General features: G+C 40.4%; 1 protein-coding gene across 1 annotated transcript in view; it reads right to left on the bottom strand.

Annotated features, from left to right (window-relative positions):
• INPP4B (inositol polyphosphate-4-phosphatase type II B) overlaps positions 1-21,395 on the bottom strand; it is a 481,293-nt gene that overhangs the window by 410,349 nt on the left and 49,549 nt on the right. The window contains exons 2-3 of the mRNA XM_073341212.1: positions 6,004-6,068; positions 3,898-3,991 (exon numbers count right to left, since the gene is read on the bottom strand). The gene's annotated coding sequence lies outside the window, so the exon portion shown is untranslated. The remainder of the gene's footprint in view (positions 1-3,897; positions 3,992-6,003; positions 6,069-21,395) is intronic.

Consider the following 21,395-nt stretch of genomic DNA (forward strand, 5'->3'; position numbering starts at 1 on the left):
CATATAGCTGATAGAGCAACGGAGAAACAGGCTTGGTATGCATCAATTTCTCTTAATTCTTCAAATAGCTTTAGCAGAACAGTTACAGTCTCAATATTCTATTGGAAAAAGTCAGTGATGTGACAGTACATTTCCTGGCACATGTATACACTCACCTGCTATAGTCAATTAGATATTTCAACACATAAAAACCTTAGCTACAACATCTTATATATTAACTGGCGACTGAGCAGGCTACCTACATGCTAGCTAGTAGCAATAATGTTTAATGCCAAAAGCTAGCTAAATAAAGCATGGTAATCATGAATGCAAAGTTACAAGAAGTGGACAAAACAACTGAAGCTATAAACATTGGTGGGATCAGAGATTTTTTTTATAATGGTGCAACAGTATTGCCACTCTCCCTTTTATTCTAGCTTCTACTTTCCCAGAACTTTCTGAAAAGCTTTACCAACTGCTGTATCTGTCTCTCTTCTGTGGACAACCTCACAGTGCAGGACTACGGAATTTGTATTAACACTCTTTCACTGATGACAAGAATAACTGTTGATATGAAAAACTTTTGTAATGAATTTCTCCAATTTGATTCAAGTACACATGGCAGCCTAACAAACCTTGTAAATGTTGTATATCCAGTGCAGGCTCCTCTGTGCAAGAGCATTTTGTATTGTGGAATGCCCACTCCTGTGCTTCTGAAGTTTATAGCATAATTTTTCAAATTTCCTAGAATAATGAAGATTTCTGTGGTTGTATTTCAAATCAAATATGACTGGGTTTTTTTTTTACTGACTTCTTATTTTATCTCTCATATTTCATTTGTCACACATGTTAATATTTTATTAATAATATGTAATGTTTTAAGACTACAAGTATTTCCCAAAAATCACTTTTTCATTTTCAAGATTTCAAGTTATTTCAAATTGTGTTTTCCCCTGAAGAAAACCATTAAAATTACAGAAATAACTGTTGGAAACATACATATATAACAGTCAGAGGAAGGGTTTTTGTTGTTGTTGTGTTGTTTTGTTGTTGTTGTTGTTTTAAATAAACCAAACAACTATCTGAGAGAAGATATACAAAAGGAGTAGAGAAACATTCGGGAGCTGATTGAGGAACAATATAACACACAATACCTGGTTTAAAAATGGAGGCCCGATTCGGTAAAGTACTTAAGCACATGCTTAATTTTAAAATATGCAAGTAGTCTCATTGTGCTGAATGGGACAACTCACATGCTTAAAGTTAGGCATGTGCTTAAATACCTTGATAAACCAGGGCCAGAAAGCCTCGGTAGGCATTAACATCCCTTCTTTTAGCAGAAATTATTTGTTCTTATATTTTATGCCAATGCATAACCAATTCTTTACTAGACATTGTCTGACACATGCCATCATTTTATCCTGAAAGTTCTTATCTATGTGCTTAACTTTATGCATGTTACTAATTCCAACTTAAAAGGGGCAACTCAAATGTGTAAAGTTAAGTATTTGCATAAGTGATGGCCAGATTGGGGCCTTAGTGTGGTCAGAACCGCTCAGGCCCAAACACTTAGGCAGACACTGAGCATGCTCCTGGAGACTGAAATCACGGCTGAAAAATAATTTACAAAAACTATATCCTTAGCCAAAAGAGAGGCTTTTACTTCTAAGTGATCCCCAATGGAGTTCATTGGCTTACAATACAAAGACCTTTCACAATTCAGAAAAGAAAAGCTTCATCACCTTAATATGAATAATAAAATGTCACTAAATAACCATATTAAAAATACTGAAACTAAATAATAAATTGCATATGAAAATAAAATATGTTGAAATGCTGAAAGGCATGTTTATTTTTGGCTTGAATGCATACAGGATTCATTGACAGTCTCCCATTTCAGACCATGCACCCACCATGCCATGAAACCTACATAACATTTTCACAGTTGCATCAGATATGCAAGTCACATCAGAACCATAAGAAATATGTCATTATTCTATTATTTCAACCTTGCACAAGGCTGTGGTCATTGATTTATGAGTCAATCTGCAATTTTACTTTGATGCTTTTCTGTCAACTGTCAGTAACACATTAGACTTGTGATAAATACTATAACAATGTAATTTATGTTAAGCTTTTACAAAGATTGCAAGAAGTCTTGGGATTATTGACAGCATGAGCATTTAGACTTGCTCATTTATCCTGTCTACAAACCCTCCTAGACTCAGCTACGCATTCAGTTTAAGGAAGATAATTCATCACAGACCCAGTTTCAAAACAATACTTTCACCCCTTTTACTTAACACTCCCAGGCAATCGGTGCATCATAGCATTCTCATTAACCCTAGTACAGCTTAGTCTGTCATTGTTTCAGTATAAATCCCTTGTTTTCAGAGTGTTAGGAAACTACCACATAAATTCACTGCAGCCTGAACTTGTCAATACTTTTAGCACTGAAAATAGCTTGGATTTAAAAACTGAGAACAGCAGTCCATGTAACTTAATTTCTTTTGGCATACTGTAACTTTTTAAAACATAAGAATATAATGTAAGAAGATGTAAACATTGGCTAACTCTGCTCCTAAGAGCATGCACATGCGTGTGCACATGCACACACCTGAAACACCTAAGCAACATAAATTTAGTGTGCATGAACGTGGACAAATTTACCTAATATACCGTAATGGTTCTTTCTGTTGGATCGTTAAATTCCAAACTAAGAAGGATTTACACAATAGACACTAATGACTTCTAAAAAGTCATTACAGACTATCAATCACAAATCCACTTTTAAATAAATGCTTGAACACACATTTTAAAATAAACATGCATGTCAAAATACACATTTACTCAGTACAGCACAATGGGGTCCTTGGAACCATACTGTACAGCAAAAACGTAATTGTACTTAGAATTTATAGTCTTTCATCAAAGGATTGCTTAGAAATTTACAAATCTGGCCAAGTATTGGTATTACCATTTCAAATATGAAGAAACATGCGGCATAGGCTTAGGTGACTTTATTTAAATGGAATTATTCCAGAGTCATACATGGATAACCGACAGCAGTTTTTGGATGCAGGTGTGAGAAAGAAAGTGAAGAAAAATCAGTAGGGTGTGACAAAAATGACTTGGAGAAAAAGACGAGAGAGGTTTTAAAGTAGAGAAATCAGTTTAAATGAGGAAATGGTGCACTATGATTTCTGGAAGAAAAGAAATGGAATGATTAAGGAAAAGAAAGGATAACAAAAAACAAGGGAGACTGGCCCCATTAAGGTCTGTGATCAGACATAAAAAAGACAATGCTATGTTCCTAAATGGACTGCAAGCTATAACTCAAAGCTCTATTCTTACATCAATAAAAAGGATACTTTACTTATTTATTCCTAGTGGCATTAAAGGATATTACCCAGTGGTAAATGTTTCCCTGGCTCACACCAGAATTATGAAGACAGAATTTCCAAGGGTGTAAAAGATTCACATTAATCTGTGGGATTTTCAAAAATGCCTATGAGAATTAGGAGCACATGTGCCATTGACTTTCAACAGCATTTGTGCTTCTAACTCATCTAGGCACTATTGAAAATCCCATCTGTTTTCTCCTCCCCAGAAAGACAACTGGCAGTGATAGGTTCACCAACAGGAGGCTCATGCTGACAAACCTCCTGAGACTCATTGGAGCTACTCCCCTGCATGGTGAGCCATAGAAGGTAAGTCAGATCAAGAGACATCAAAGAAGTGGAATGTGGGTTCATCAGCACAGATGAGGTACAACTCTCTCACACACTCCATACTAATTTTTTTTTAAAAGATAGGAATTAGAGAGGAAACTGACAGCAATGCCCATAGTTAAACTTGCTTAACACCTACCATTAGAAGACCCAGTTTTCAGTTGCTCATAACATTCCCCATATTTACCATTCATGCTAGAACCTTCCATGTCAAGTATCTGCCTCAAGTTGATGATTTTTTTTTCCCCTCACATTTAAGAAGAAAAAAAGTTCCGCCTTTTCTAAAAACAAAGTTAGGGAAAAACACATTGTAAGAATCTTTTTAATGTTGGCAACAATCATTTCACTAAGAAGCTCTAGCAACACAGGGCATTCAATTTTACCCAGTTGCCCCTGTATTGAGCCCAATAATTCTGTTTGGTTAAAAGCATATCTTCCACACAGGCATCCTGTCTTGATTTGAAGAAATTGAGGAGATGAAGAATCCACCACTTCCCTTGCTAGTTTGCTTCAACAGTTAATCACAGTCACCGTTAAAAATGTGCACTATATTTCAAATTTGAATTTGTCTGGCATCAGCTTCCAACCATTGGTTCTTGCTCTGCCTTTAGCTGCTAGATTAAAGAGCCCTGTAAGTACCTTGGTATTTTCTCCCCTTTAAGGTACTTATACAATGTAATCAAGTCACCTCGTTCAGTATTCTTTCCAGAATACAGTCCCCATTCTGTAGGGCCTGCATTCCCGGATGTAGGACTTTGCATTTGGCTGTATTAAATGCATTTTGTTTGAACGGGCCCCATCATCATTCTTTGCTATTCTTCCAATCTTTGAGTCATCCACAAATAGCTAATTTTAATCACCAATGATTTTATATTTACTTCCAGATCACTGGTGAAAAAGGGTTGAATGTCAGGCCTAGCACTGATCCCTGCCCAGGGAGGAGCCATTCAGCAGCAAGGTGGCTTCCGTCCTCCTTCTTGCAGTCCTGGCTGAGCATCTCTGCTCTGCCCCACCAGGACCATAGACTTCTCTTTCACCTGCAGGGGTTAGGTGTAGGGAGCCCTCTGCGGCCCAGCTGTCACAGGAGTGAGCCCATGATAGCAGGGCTGCAGAGGGTTCACTGACCTACAGCAGGGCCAGTGACACCTGATTCCTGCAGATGCAAAGGGAAGAGGCTGCACTCCTGCCCACGGTTACCAATCAGTATTCCCACGCCCCACACTCCAGTTTCAGTGTGTCAGCTGCAATTGACATCTATCCATTAAATTCAAATCCTGCCACGCGAGGCAAAATCTATGCTGATTTCACTGATCAGGAGTAGCGCAGTCACACAAAAAACTCACACCAATAAAACCTTTATGCCATGCTACATCACCTTGTCTGTATGCACAAACACACAAATCTATCATATTCATGCTCTTGTGTAGTGCTTCACAAGTATACTATATTGGCACATTACTATACTAACGTAAGCTGCTACATCATGTTGAAAATCTTTCAAACAGAATACACAATCTATCAAACATCACTATCATTTCTATGCAGGCAGTGGCCCATACAGTACCAAGATATTCCAGGAACAGAATATAAAATACCTATAATTAATGACAGGTGATGTCAAGTTTCATTTTCATTGCCTCAACTCTTTAGCATTGCATGAAAGTTTTCAGCCAGCTACAAAACCATGTATATAATAGGCTAGGAAAGGAGCCACTCCACACTTATTGCCTGGTCATTCCAGATACTAAGCACTCTCAACTCCCATTAAAGTCATTCAGAAGTGAGGGCATTCAGTGCTTATTACCTGGCAGGGGTAATTTAGGGAGTCCTTCATTCTGGGAACATAACTATTCTTTACATTAAAAGCAACTGTTTGTGCACACAGAAGGGAGAAAGTAACCCCTAACTTCATAGCAAGTTCAGCTACAAACAAGCACTAATGATTGTTATAAGGGGCTGAAATCTTGTGCATTACCTGTGTATTGCATTTAAGGATGAAATTCTAATTCCATTTACACCAATGAAGTCAATGGAGTTACTCTGGATTTATACCACTATACAGTGAATGCAGAATCAGGCCTTAAATCATATGTAATGCAACTAAAATACTGTTGATGTCACTGGGGAATACCTTACGTTGTCACTGAGTTGTTGTTTTTAAAATTGCTCTAATAATAGTCAAATCTTCCTATCCCTAAAAACACAATGCCAATAACTATCATGTAAAAAGGATTAGTCAAGTTCAGGAAGATTAGAACAAAATGTGAGGAAAATCAGTAAGAAAATGAATTACCTTGGTCTTATTTTTCATTAGAAATAGCAGATTTCCTTTCAGCCGACACCATCTCTCTCTTGGTTCTATATGCAAAGAAGTAAGAGATTAATCAAAACAACCTTTTGTCTCCACACATTAAATGCTTCTTAAAGAATATGCATTAATAATAAAGGTCAGAAGAAAATCATTAACAAACAAAAAAAAATCAGCTTTACTCAGCAGCTCCTATGTACAACATGCTGTTAAATGCCAGATAACTTCCCAGAAGGTTTCTTCTAACCTGCTGCTGAGTGAATTGGTGACTGCGGCATATATTCAACTGTGTTTTCTTTGCTTCTCTCCCTTTTCTCACTCAAGAGCAGAGACTGAGACTTTAGCATTGAACAGCTTGCTACTAAACTGCTCAGAAGCTAAAATGACAGGTGATATTAGATACTGATATATTAGATCACCTTCCTTCAATGGAATAATGATTATAAAATAGAAAAGTAGGCTATTTAGATCAACTGCATCCACATTTATATGAGAAATGAGAATATCCACAGCAACACTACAGAAGATTTTTAAAAAAAAGTTTGGAAGGGCATAAGCCATGCTCTAATTGCTGCACAGTATGAAGAAACATTTCCTATGGGCAGATTCTTCCCTAGCTGCCCACGATGGAATTCTTCCACCTTTCCTGAAGCATCTGGTACTGACCACTGTTAGAGACAGGATATTGACAAGACAGATCACTCATCCACTCTAATATGTCCATTTCTTTGCTCTTGGTGTTAACATCATTGATGTCAATGAAGCTACATAGGCAAGTCTTGAAAAATCCACTTGGTAATGCACCACTAGAAAACGGGAAGCTTGCCCTTGCAAGCAATGGGACCGAGAGGATCAATTTCAGCACACCGTTTTCCCTTAAAGACATTAAATTTCTAGTATGTATGGATGTGAGGATATTCTACCGAAGTATAAGAACCTATACAGAAAAGAATGTGACCCAATCGCAGTGGTTCCAGTATCCTCAGATACTCACAGCTTTCGAGAGAGACAAACAAGATTTCTGGTCAGTTTAAGTACAACTCTTCAGAACCCAGTGGACAGCAGTGAAGCAGACAAGAACCGTACCCATTTTTATTGCTTCTGCTGCTAGGGAAAAGTTTTCAGCAGCAACAGAGAAGTCACTGGAGTTATTCATGGGGAGATAGAACCTTAAAAAAAACAAAAAAACAAAAAAACACTTCAGGATAGGGGATGGGTAGAAAAATGTTAGACACCTTTCTCCAACTTGCAGCAGAAGGTTCTGGAACTGAGGGCAAAAGAGAAGAGGAGAGCATCTTTTTCCTACCAGTAGCCAGTATGGGATGGAATAGGGTTCCTGCAAATGTATCAAGTATCCACTAGCCAGGGTCTGATACAACAGATAATACCTATTAGCAGAATTCAGGGACAGCACTCTGGTAAAAATCCTAGCACCCTCCAAGAGCTGGGGATAGATGCTGTATTATTTCTCACCAGCAACAATCTAATTGCCATGGTTTGAGGAATGGGGCTCTGCAACAAGCTTTCTGGAAAGCTTGTTGGGGAGCCCCATTCCTCAAACCATGGCAATTAGATTCAGCTCCCTGGCTAGTAAGTATCTGGAACACTTTTAAAGATTAAAGATTAATTTGACCCAATGAGCTTACCCAACTATTCAGGGAGCAAGACCAGACAATCAAAGATGGGGATTAGTATGAGAATTGAAAGGTGCATGAGAACTGGTTAAAGGGGAGACTACAACGGGTTACACTGAAAGGTGAACTGTCAGGCTGGAGGGAAGTTACTAATATTGTTCCTCAGGGATCAGTCTTGGGACCAATCTTAATTAAGATTTTTATTCAGGACCTTGGCACAAAAAGTAGGTGTGCGCTAATAAAATCTGTGGGTGACACAAAGTTGGGACGTATTGCCAATACGGAAGAGGACCAGAATATCATACAAGATCTGGATGACCTTGTAAATTGGAGTAATAGAAATGGGATGAAATTTAATAGTGCTAAGTGCAGGTCATTCACTTAGGTACTCACAAAAAGAATTTTTCCTATAAGATGGGGACATATCAGTTGGAAACAACAAAGGAGTAGAAAGACCTGGGGAGTACTGTTTCATCACAGGATGACTGCGAACCGCCAGTGTGATGCAGCTGTGAAAAAGGCTAATGCAATCCTAACATGCATCAGGCTAGCTATTTCCAGTACAGATAGGGAAGTGTTAGTACTGTTGGGTCACAGAGACCCCCTTGGGACTGTCACCGGATGTGCTGAGACTAGTTCTGAGCCCGTTTTCCTAGGCAGTTTGGGACTTCAGAACCCCGCCTTGTTGAGCCAGACATGCCAGTCTGCTCCCATACAGACCCAGGCTCTGAACCATATCCCCCACAAACTGCAGACTTAACAGAAAACGGCTTAGAAAGTGCTCCTGTCTCCAGCACCCAGACACCCAGTTCCCAAGGGGTCCAAACCCCAAATAAATCCATTTTACTCTGTATAAAGCTTATACAGGGTAAACTCATAAATTGTCCACCCTCTAGAACACTGACAGAGAGACATGCACATCTGTTTTCTCCCCCAGGAATTACTTACTTACTCTGGATTCAATAATAAGCAAAAAGTGATTTTATTAAATATAAAAAGTAGGATTTAAGTGGTTCCGAGTAATAACAGACAGAACAAAATAAATTACGAAGCAAAATGAAACAAAAACACGCAAGTCTAATCCTAATACAGTGGGAAACTAAATGCAAGTAAATCTCACCCTCAAAGATGTTCCAATAAGCTTCTTTCACAGACTAGTCTCCTTTCTAGTCCGGGCCCAATCCTTACCCCAGTACAGTTCTTGTTTCAGCTCAGGTGATAGCTAGGAGATTTCTCATGACTGCAGCCTCCTTTGTTCTGTTCCACCCCTTTATATAGTTTTGGTACATGGCGGGAATCTTTTGTCTCTCTGGGTCCCAACCCCTCCTTCTAAATGGAAAAGCACCAGGTTTAAGATGGATTCCAGTCCCAGGTGACATGGTCACATGTCCTGTGAGACCCCAAGCCTTCATTCTTCAGGGCCTGACTCACAGGAAGGCTTGCAAGTAAACAGAGCCATCTACAGTCAATTGTCCTGGTTAATGGGAGCCATCAAGATTCCAAACCACCATAAATGGCCCACACTTTGCATAATTACAATAGGACCTCAGAGTTATATTTCATATTTCTAGTTTCAGATGCAAGAAAGATACATTTATATAAACTGGATGACCACCCTCAGTAGATATTAAGCATTGCAATGATATTTTACAAGAGACCTTTTTCATGAAGCATATTCCAGTTACGCTAATGAGTGTGAATATAATGTATTTTCATAAAAGCATATGGAGTACAACATCACAAGTACCATCATACAAGGCACTAGTGAGACCGCCTCTGGAATACTGCGTGCAATTCTGGTCCCCCCACATTTAAGAAAGTTATCTTTAGTCTGGAACAGGTGCAGAGTAGGGCTATTAGGCTGATCAAAGGAATCGAAATCCATCTTATGAGAGGAGACTCAAGGAGCTTGGCTTGTTTAGCCTAACCAAAAAAAGTCTGAGGGGAGATATGATTGCTCTCTATAAATACATCAGAAGTATAAATACCAGGGAGGGAGAGGAGTTACATACATTAAGTGCCAATGTGGACACAAGAACAAATGGCTATAAACTGGCCATCAACAAGTTTAGGCTTGAAATTTAGATGGTTTCTAACCATCAGAGGAGTAAAGTTCTGGAATAGCCTTCCAAGGGAGCAGTAAGGGCAAAAAACCTAACTGGCTTAAGGGCTGAGCCTGATACATTTATGGAGGGGATGGTATGATGAGATTGCCTGCAATCTGCGATTGCTAGCAGCAAATATCCCCAATGGCTGGTGATGGGATACTAGATGGGGAGAGCTCTAGTTCAGAGGTGTGCAAACTATGGCCCGCGGGCCACAGCTGGCCTGTGGGACCCTCCTGCCTGGCCCCTGAGCTCCTGGCCTGGGAGGCTTGCCCCTGGCCCCTCCCCTGCTGTTCCCCCTCCCCCACAGCCTCAGCTCACTGCGCTGCTGGTGCAATGGTCCGGGTGGCAGGGCAGCGAGCTCCTGCCGGGCAGCGCAGCTGCAGAACCATGGCCTGACCCGGTGCTCTGTGCCGCACAGTGGCATAGGTGGCTCCAGCTAGGTGGCATGGCTGCCTGTCCTGGCGCTCTAGGCAGCGTGGCTGTAGTGCTGCCAGGCAGCACGGTGAGGGGGTAGGGAGCGGGGGGAGGTTGGATAGAGGGCAGGGGAGTTTGACGTGGTGGTAAGGGGTTGGGGCGTGGATAGCGGTTGGGGCAGTTAGAGGGCAGTTGAATGGAAGCAGGGGTTCCGCGGGAGCAGTCAGGAAAGAGAGGGGGAGTTGGATGGAGTGGTGGGAGGGGGTCAGGGAGGAGGGGTGGCTGGATGCGCAGGGGTCTGGTGGGGCAGTCAGAAATGAGAGGAGGGGTTGGATGGGGCAGCGGGGGCGGTTGGATGGGACAGGAGTCCCGGGGAGGCCGTCAGGGGGCAAGAATCAGGGGGGATCAGATAGGGGGCAGGGGCTGGGCCACGCCTGGCTGTTTGGGGAGGCACAGCCTCCCCTAACCAGCCCTCCATACAATTTCGGAAACCCGATATGGCCCTCATGCCAAAAAAGTTTGCCCGCCCCTGCTCTAGTTACTACAGAGAATTCTTTCCCACATGTATGGCTGGTGGGTCTTGCCCCACATGCTCAGGGTACAACCAATCACCATATTTGGGATTGGGGAGGAATTTTGCCCCAGGTCAGATTGGCAGAGACCCTGAGTGTTTTTTGCCTTCCTTTGCAGCATGGGGCATGGGTAATTTGAAGGTTTAAAGTAATGCAAACGGCAGATTCTTTGTAACTTGAAGTCTTTAAATCATGATTAGCGGACTTCAGTAACTCACCAGAAGCTATGGGTCCATTACAGGAGCAGTGGGTGAGGTATTTGTGGCCTGCAACATGCAGGAGGTTGGACTAGATGACAGTGATGTTCCCTTCTGGCCTTAAAATCGATAACCTGACCCATAGGCTCTCTCAAACAATCACAAGTTGAGATCCTATAGGCCAAATAAAAATAAAGCCTATTCTCTGTTGCTGAAATTATTATATTAGGGATGATTTTACAGCTAACCAGGAGTGATTTCCTAACACAGTCCACGGAACAAATATTTATTCAAGCTCACTGGAAATTGAACGACTTATTAAGTATATTACCATAAAAGCCAGGAGAAACCTGTGCAGGAGGTGGGAACCAAGCTATGAAAGTTGGATAAAGCAGGAAATGATTGGGTTTTTTTGTGAGAAACTAGAAATCGAAAAGTTACGGCTACTACTGACTGATGACTAGCAGTCAGTACAATGCAAATCAACATGTTGCACAGATCATTGCAATCCTAAATTCCATTTCTTGGAATAGTACAGAATGGAGGCCACGTATACAGTAATGCTGGATTTTATAGGAATGACTACACTGTTCACAAAAAGAAAAGGAATACTTGTGGCACCTCAGAGACTAACAAATTTATTTGAGCATAAGGTCAACATAGCCACAACAATTTTAGGTGAAAGAAGGCATGTATTTTTATTTATAGCATCAGTGTGCATGTACCTCAGTACATACCCCCTAAATCTGAATAAATCTAACAGCTTGCTTTATTTTTTCTCAGCACCATTTTACAGACATCTTGAAATACAAGCACATCATGAGTAACATCCACTTGACAACAAGTCAGATTATTTTTAAAGGTCCCCAACAGTTATTTCAGGTTGTTGTTTTTTTATTTTCCTGTTCTGGACAGTTGGAAAGGAAGGGTTGCATAATACCTTCTACTGTGTTCCATGTAAAATATATATTGAGGACACCTCGCTATCCAACCTATTTAAAAAACCATAAAACGAGGATAATAAACTACTCTTTCCCGAATGTACATTAATCTAGTTAGCAGCCAGAGGACTATTAATTTCATCTCTGTTTGCATATGCCAGTGAGATCCTAATCCACAGCTAAAGCATAAAAGCAATTATTTAGAAAAGAGTTTAGCATCACTCAAGCATCAACAATGAAAAAAACAGAAAACACTAACAAATATGTAATTACTGACACAGTAAGCGGACAGTGCAGCAAAACGTGCCTCAGCAACAAATAATTTTCACTACAAATTGATACCTATTCATTTTCCATCCTTGACCACTCTGCAGATCTTCAGTTTTTCTTCCTTGTCAAAACAAGCTGATGGCCTTTTGGCCAGTGAAGCCAGATCTTTGGTATTGAACCTCATTAGATAGTCAGTGAAGAGGAGAAGGAAGAGTAAGATATGGAGGAGGAGGATAATGATGCTACTGAGTTTTTTGAAGGTAAGTAAGATCTAAATAGCAGACAAGGTCAACTGAAATATTAAAAAAAGATGCTGCAATGTATCGTGATTTCATACAGGATTTCTTGTGCATTCCACGCATTGTACAGTCATTCAAAATATGAAAGATATGATTGATGGACAAACCAAGGTTAAAATAGGTACCACTGTCAAATCTGATTAAAAGAAAAAAAGCATTTTAGCTTTTCTCTGTTTTTACTAGTTAATGCAGGATCAAGTAAAATGTATTTTAAACAGTACTTTCTGCACACACAGTTTTAACAACGTAACTAGTAACATGCATATGCCATGCTCACCTGTAGAATGAAGGCAACAAAAGAGCTAGAGTACACAAGTACACATTCATGTAGAAAAAATACACAATCTTTTCATCTCTCAAATTGGAATTATAACTCAACAAAATATACCAAGTGTGACAGGGAGTCCACCCACTTAAGCATAATGGTGCCTAGTGGTCATTCCACCCCATCAAATAAGCGGCCCTTTAAGATTTTGAAAGGTCCAATCTACATACACAATGACCTAGGAGGTAATGAGAAAGAGGAAGTGGTCCCAGGACTAGGTGGTGCTTGGGAGGAAATCCTGTCACTTTGTCTTGTAAGGGACAGGAGCCTTGCAGAGTGGGCAGGGAAAGGCTCCCCTCTTAACCAACCAAATGGTGATAAGCTGGGAGAAGGCGATCAGCATAAATGCTGCCGCCCACAGAGCAGGGCAGACACCAGCAGAAAGCGGCTGCCTGCTGGATCCTCTGAGCCTGAAGATTAACTGGGGGGAAAGGACCAGCTGAGGGAGAAGCCTGGCAAAGGTCCTACAGTGGCTAACTTACAACCCAGCTCCAAGAAGAAGAGCTTGGGATTCCTGCTTTGAGGAAGTGACCATTAAACATAAGTCCAGCTCCAGGAAAGGAGCCGTGGGGGGTGGGGCGTTTCCTGAACCAGGACTCAAAAGCTGTATCTACACAGCACACCACTTGTGTCACTGTGTAGGGGTCCGCATAGCTACACACTGCAGTGAAATGCAGGCTGCCTCCACACTACACTGTGTGGCTACACATGTCAGTGGAAGGCTCTGGCAGAGGGGAGGCAGTGGGGAAAGTCAAAGCACTGAGGAGCTGCCAAGTCGTTCCCCGCTGTTTCCCCACTGCCAGAGCTTTTCCCCACTGTTAGGCTCTGGCAGCTCAAAGACTCCTTCTCCAGCACAAAGAAAGATGCCAGCAGCAGGGAAAGGTGATGGCAAGGAAAGGCTCTAGCAGCAGGGAGAGAGCTGTGAAACATCACACTGCAAAAAATACTAGTGTAGACAGAGAGGCACAGCTTGAGTGAGTAGAGAACCCTGTAGGGTACACAGCCACAGCATTCAGGCATGTCTTTAATCTATTCACCTAAGCAGTACATCACCATCTATGCTGCTATTTACAGCCATGCTATAGGGGCATGCAGTGTACATACTCTACACCTCCTGAAAGAAGTGTCCAGTGTAGACTTACTTTTATATCGCCCCAGAGCGGGCTGACCTGTGGCAAGTAAAAAAAAGAGTTATAATTTGTAGAAAGTCTTAATCAGATCCCATGAAGGGGGTGCATGTTTTGAACCAACCTAACTGGATAATTGACTGATAGACCAGTCAGGGGTACTGGGTGCAATGCAGCATACAAGGGTGAGTGTTGGAGGGAGGCACCCCATGACACTAAGTATCAGTAGGCTTGGAAGGATTCAGTTTTTATTTGTAAATATTGGTAAAAGCAGATTTAACCAAATACACACAAACTGATGAACAAATATTTTTCATTATTAATAACTGAAATGTACAGATAGGCAAAGTAAGAAAAATGCTGCTTGAGAATTAATTTGCTTGATTTAAGGATATTTGCTTTGATATTTTGACACGTAACGTTGACAATTTGTATTTTAACCGTTAGAGTCATAGAGTTAAATGCCAGAAGGAACCAGATCATCTAGTCTGATTGCCTGTATATATCAGCCCATCAACCCCACACAGCATCCATATACTAAACCCAACAACATTTATAAAGCTTTAACTTTTTGAATCTCAACATGTACCGTTGTTAATTGTCTGACTCGCATAACTTCCTGCAAATGTGAAAATCAAAAAAAAAAAAATCAAACATTGTTAAAATTCATTCAAACCCAGTCTTCTGCAAGTGAAAATTTAAATCAATAAAAATCAAAAATTCTTAATAACAACAAATTATGTTTTAAAAAAATCAAATTCTGCAAAGCCTAAGGGTAAGCAATTTAAATAATTTTTAAATGCGCAAAAGTGTCTCTTTGAAACTCCCTTTGAAAAATGTCAAAGTTTCTGAGCTATTGTTCTTGAGCACTTCTTGCAGTGTTTTCAGAAAAATATTAAGTCCTAATTAGGGCTATCAGGTGATTAAAAAATTAATCGCGATTAATCGCACTGTTAAACAGTAATAGAATACCATTTATTTAACTATTTTTGGATGTTTTCTACATTTTCAAATATACTATTTCAATTACAACACAGAATACAAAGCATACTGTGCTCACTTTATATTTATTTTGATTACAAATATTTGTGCTGTAAAACAAAACAAACAGTATTATTCAATTCACCTCATAGAAGTGCTGTAGTGCAATCTCTATCATGAAAGTTGAACTTACACATGTAGAATTACGTACAAAAAACAGCATTCAAAAAATAAAATAATGTAAAACGTTAGGCCCTACTTCTTGTTCAGCCAGTTGCTCAGACAAACAAGTTTGTTTACATTTGCAGGAGATAATGCCGCCTGCTTCTTGCTTACAATGTCACCTAAAAGTGAGAACAGGCATTCGTTCGCATGGCACTGTAGTAGCCAGCATCGCAAGACATTTGTGTGTCAGATGCACTAAAAATTCACATGTCCCTTCATGCTTCAACCACCATTCCAGAGGACATGCATCCATGCTGACGACAGGTTCTGCTAGCTAGATAATAATCCAAAGCAGTGCAGACCAAAATATGATCACTTTCATCATCTGAGTCAGATGCCACCAGCAGAAGGTTGATTTTTTTTTTTTTTGGTGGTTCGAGGTCTGTAGTTTCTGCATCAGAGTGCTGCTCTTTTAAAAGACTTCTGAAAGCATGTTCCACACCTCATCCATCTCAGACTTTAGAAGGCACTTCAGATTCTTAAACCTTAGGTTGAGTGCTGTAGCTATCTTTAGAAATCTCACACTGGTACCTTCTTTGCATTTTGTCAAATCTGCAGTGAAAGTATTTTTAAAATGAACAACGTGCTGGGTCATCATCCGAGACTGCTATAACATGAAATACGTGGCAGAATGCAGGTAAAACAGAGCAGTAGACATACTATTCTGCCCCAAGAAGTTCAGTCAAAATTTAATTAATGCGTTGTTGTTTTTTTAAACAAGTGTCATCAGCATGGAAGCATGTCTTTTGGAATAGTGGCCGAAGCATAAAGGGGCATATGGATGTTTAGCATATCTGGCATGTAAATACCTTGTTATGCCAGCTACAAAAGTGCCGCACGAACGCCTATTCTCAATTTCAGGTGACATTGTAAATAAGAAGCCAGCAGCATTATCTCCTGTAAATGAAAACAAACTTTTTTGTCTTAGCGATTAGCTGAATAAGAAGTAGGACTGAGTGGACTTGTAGGCTCTAAGTATTACATTGTTTCGTTTTTGAGTGCAGTCATGTAACCCAAAAAAAAAAATCTACATTTGTAAATTGCACTTTCACAATAAAGAGATTGCACTACAGTGCTTGTATGAGGTGAATTGAAAAATACTATTTATCATTTTTACAGTGCAAATATTTGTAATCAAAAATAATATGTGAGCACTATACACTTTGTATTCTGTGTTGTAATAGAAATCAATATATTTGAAAATGTAGAAAAGCATCCAAAAATATTTAATAAATTTAAATTGGTATTCCACTGTTTAACAGTGCGATTAATCGTGATTAATTTTTTTTAATCGCAATTAATTTTTTTGAGTTAATCACGCGTTAACTGCGATTAATCGACAGCCCTAGTCCTAATAAATGGAAACAAATTTTTAGTCTGAATTATATATTTTGAACTACTTTAATTCCATATCTTTTTTTAAAAACTAGTGGGAGAGGGTGCTATGATGGAGGCTACACATGCCATTCATGCTGGGTATAATCTGCATAAGATGTAACTTTAATTGTAATTGTTATGAGACTGAGTCACAACAGAAAGAGGGGTGGGAAAAGTCACAGAAATAAAGTTTTCAACATTTCAATCCTCAAAACAACTTCCCACCCCCCGAATTCAAGCAATAAAAACATACAACAGCTAAAATCTTACCATTCAACAAAGAAAGATTTTTCCTTGTAACAGATCTTGATATTGCCCATATACATCCAGGGAAGTTAATCTCAGATGGGTTTTAGTGCTTCTATCTGTTCAAAAGGCCATATGGTGACTTCTCTGCACAGTTCTGCCACTAATCACAAGCCTCCACAATCTGCTCTTTTCTTCAACAAAAGAGCAATGGCATCTTTTTCTACAGAAAAGCTACTACTACCAACAACTCCAGATCAAGATCCACTCAAGCTGTTGTGCCCAAGGACAAGAAATATTCTATTTTGTACCTTCCTCCGTTCCTTTTATTCCCAATTTCTCCTGTTTGTACCAACTCTTTTTATCATCAGATTTCTTCAGTCCATGCTTTTTGCATTTTTTCTGTTCTCCTACTTCCCAAACCACAACCTACTCCCATTGGACCATGAGTGGGATGCAGACTCTGTACAGGAGTAGTACTTTGTGTACTTTGAAATGTGTACCAGTCACGAACCTGGTATTCAAAATAAGAATCAATTAAATATTTTATTTTTCCCAGTAATGTTCTACATTTTCATTGATTATTGTAAAATTGCAGAAATGTTAGTTTGTCTTCTGCTATACAAGTTCCTAACTCTGCAAACACACATTTGAGAAACTTTACATAAGTAATCCCCTAGATATACCTAAGTGTTTGCAGGATTAAATGTTTTTCATACAGTCGTGCCATTTCTTTTTCTGCATTTCAAAAGCAATATTCCTTTTATCCTTATCACAGCAGCACTCCTTATCCATTCCTATCCTTTCAATCTAATCCATTTCCCCAGTCCTTATCTCATCTCATAATTTTGTTAATCATCATACATTCCTCATATAGGCCCTGATCTTGCACTTTACAACAAACAACTGTGCCCACATGGAACTCCACTGACTTCAACGTGCAAGTGCAGCAGTTTGTCCACATGTTGTACATTGAAGGACTGGTATTGCAGAGAGATCTGTGCGGTGGCGTCTGTCACACAGCATAGACAGGAGGCGGCATTAACCCCTAAAATAGTCCAATAGTAGAGAGTTAAGTGCTGAAGAAATCTATAGACCCAATCCGGAAGAAAATATTCAGATACTTTCTGGGCTGCACAACTTACTTGGCCCATAGCATATGCCTACAAGGGGAGTTTTGGTATGCTAAGATGTTTTCCAAGTGGTTTAGTATGCTAAGCAGGATTTTCTGCTGGTTTTGTTTTATCGTTACGGACTGTATTTTGGGGGCAGACTTTTTTTTTTTTTTTTTTTTTTTTTTAAGACATGGCCAGATGTCTTTCACTGTATATTGTCACTTGAGATTGCATCATCCCTTTCTTTTACCACAAGAAGTGTCTGGCACCTGGGTGTCTGCCCCAAACAGGAGAGTCATTATAGACCATCAACAGTTGAATAACTTTCCCCTAGTAGGACAATGGGCACTAGCAGCCAAAGACTATTGACTTGTTAATAACTCTTATCCATTGTAAGGAACACATAGAATATTGTTGGCCCCAACATATAGAGGACTGGAGAACGGAAAAACCCCAGAGGAAGGCCAGGAAGAGACAAGGTGTTCGAAACTGTTGCTAACAAGAGGCTCTTCGGCAAGAGAAGACTGAGCAGAAGGAGAAGGGGCACAGAAGGATCTTGGACCTTTAAACAGGCACTGACTGGGATCCAAAGTGCTCTTAGGAGTGGTGACAAAAACACAGTGATGTTGCCTGCAGGTATTTGTTAGTTTTCCATACATCTGTGCATCTCTTGTGCTTATTCTATCAGTAAAGTGGGACTGCTTGAGAAGTGCCTTTGCAAAGTCTGTACATCCCTTGTTTCAATGGTCACAAGGCCCATGAAGATTTAAAGAGTAAACTGGAGTGCCCATTCAGGTGGAGATCTAGAGAGCAAGTGTGCTTAAGCTATGGATGAGACATGCGGGAAAAGGAAGATGTTACTTAAGTTAAGCGCCAATGTGGACACAAGAACAATGGCCATCAACAAGTTTAGGCTCAAAATTAGGCAAAGGTTTCTAACCATTCGAGAAGTGAAGTTCTGGAACAGCCTTCCAAGGGCAGCAGTGGGGGAAAAAAACTAAATGACTTCAAGACTGAGCTTGATAAGTTTATGGAGGGGCTGGTATGATGAGATTGCCTAAAATTGCACGTGGCCCATTGGCAACCGCCAGCAGCAAAAATCCCCAACTGCTGGTCATAGGACACTAGATGGGGAGGAGCCTGAGTTACTACAGACAATCTCTCTCAGGTATCTGCCCAGCAGGTCTTGCCCAAATGCTCAGGGTCAAACTGATCATGATATTTGGTATCAGGAAGGAATTTTCCCTCAGGTCAGACTGACAGAGACCCTGGGGTTTTTCGCCTTCCTCTGCAGCAAATGTAAGTGGTAAATTCTCTGTAACTTAAAATCTTTAAATCATGATCTGAGGACTTCAGTACCTCAGCCAGAGGTTACGGGTCTATTACAGGAGTGGGTGGTTGAGGTTCTGTCGCCTGCAATGTGCAGGAGGTCAAATTAGATTATCACAATGGCCCCTTCTGACCTTAAAGTATACAAGTCAGCAGTGGTCTGGGGCAGCTGGCCTGGAGGGTCCCACATCCCAAAACAGGAGTACTAGACAGAGGGTCTGTTCCCCAGGAGTATTCCAGAGAGGCCAGACTAAGACACTGTCTGGAAGCATTTCAGACCCAGTAGGATTAAAAGCACATGAGATCCAATGTTTGGGTATAATATAGAAGCTTGGTGACAGTCCATGGGGGGAGCTCAGACAGGGCTGTAACACTAAAAAAAATAAAAATTTAAAAAAAAATCCCTATAGAAGATTACATTTCCTATTGCTGTATTGTTTCTTCTACTGGGACAGGCAGGGAGAATTTTTGGCTTCATGATTTCCCCTCTCCTCTTCTCCACACTTCAGAATGGACACACCAATCGGGGGACTGCTTATCGCCCAGTAACTCCTTAAAAATTCTGCCCTGGTTGACTAAAATTAAGGCAGCTCAGGAAGAACACATCTTCCATAGTACAGGGTCAGTGGTGAGGGGAGACAGCAGGGACAATAAAAATGATTTTTTTTTAAATCTGATTTTTTTGATAAAATGCTTTTTGAGGAAAAAACCTATCTAAAGATAGTTTTAATGAACATACATTATAGCTCAATGATATCTCATCATGGAATAGGGATTATAAATTCTAATTCTATAGTATGAGACAATATATTCATGTAATGTTTAAGAAAAGTTTTAAATGAGTTCCATTAGTTCATGGATTAGGGACCCAATCTTATGGAGTTCCAGGGGCTTCTGTATAGATTATTTAGGTTAATCTTTCTATCTACCCAAATGAGTCTTCCTGACTAGTGATTTAAATCAAATCCACCCTGGGAGACAGACACTATGGGTACCCCCATGGCCCCACAGTATGCCAACATTTTTATGGCTGACCTAAAACAATGCTTCCTCAACTCTCGTCCCCTAACGCCCCTACTCTACTTATGCTACATTGATGACATCATCATCTGGACCCATGGAAAAAAGCCCTTGAGGAATTCCACCATGATTTCAACAATTTCCAACCCACCATCAACCTCTGCCTTGACCAGTCCACACAAGAGATCCACTTCCTGGATGCTACAGTGCTAATAAGCGATAGCCACATAAACACCACCCTATACGGGAAACCTACTGACCTCTATACTTACCTACATGCCTCCAGCTTTCATCCAGACCACATCACACAATCCATTGTCTACAGCCAAACTCTAAGATACAACTGCATTTGTGCCAATCCCTCAGACAGAGACAAACACCTACAAAATCTCTATCAAGCATTCTTAAAACTACAATACCTACCTGCTGAAGTGAAGAAACAGATTGACAGAGCCAGAAGAATACCCAGAAGTCACCTACTCCAAGACAGGCCCAACAAAGAAAGTAACAGAATGCCACTAGCCATGACCTTCAGCCCTCAACTAAAACCTCTCCAGTGCATCATCAAGGATCTACAACCAGTCCTGAAGGACAACCCCTCACTCTCACAGATCTGGAGACAGGCCAGTCCTCGCTTACAGACAGCCCCCGCAACCTGAAGTAAATACTCACCAGCAACCACACACCAAAAACACTAACCCGGGAATCTATCCTTGCAACAAAGCCCGTTGCCAACTCTGTCCACATATCTATTCAAGGGATACCATCATAGGACCTAATCACATCAGCCACACCATAAGAGGCTTGTTCACCTGCACCTCTACCAATGTGATATATGCCATCATGTGCCAACAATGCCCCTCTGCCATGTACATTGGCCAAACCGGACAATCTCTGCACAAAAGAATAAATGGACACAAATCAGACATCAAGAATTGTAACATTCAAAAACCAGTCGGAGAACTTCAACCTCCCTAGTCACTCAATTTCAGACTTCAAAGTCACAATTCTCCAACAACAAAAAAACTTCAAAAACAGACTCCAACGAGAAACTGTAGAACTGGAATTAATCTGCAAACTGCATATTAAATTAGGCTTGAATAGAGACTGGGAGTGGATGGGTCATTACACAAAGTAAAAACTATTTCCCCATGCTAATTTTTTCCCATACTGTTACTCACACCTTCTCGTCAACGG

This window comes from Lepidochelys kempii, chromosome 4 (genome assembly GCF_965140285.1).
Source record: "Lepidochelys kempii isolate rLepKem1 chromosome 4, rLepKem1.hap1, whole genome shotgun sequence".
Lineage (NCBI taxonomy): Eukaryota > Metazoa > Chordata > Testudines > Cheloniidae > Lepidochelys > Lepidochelys kempii.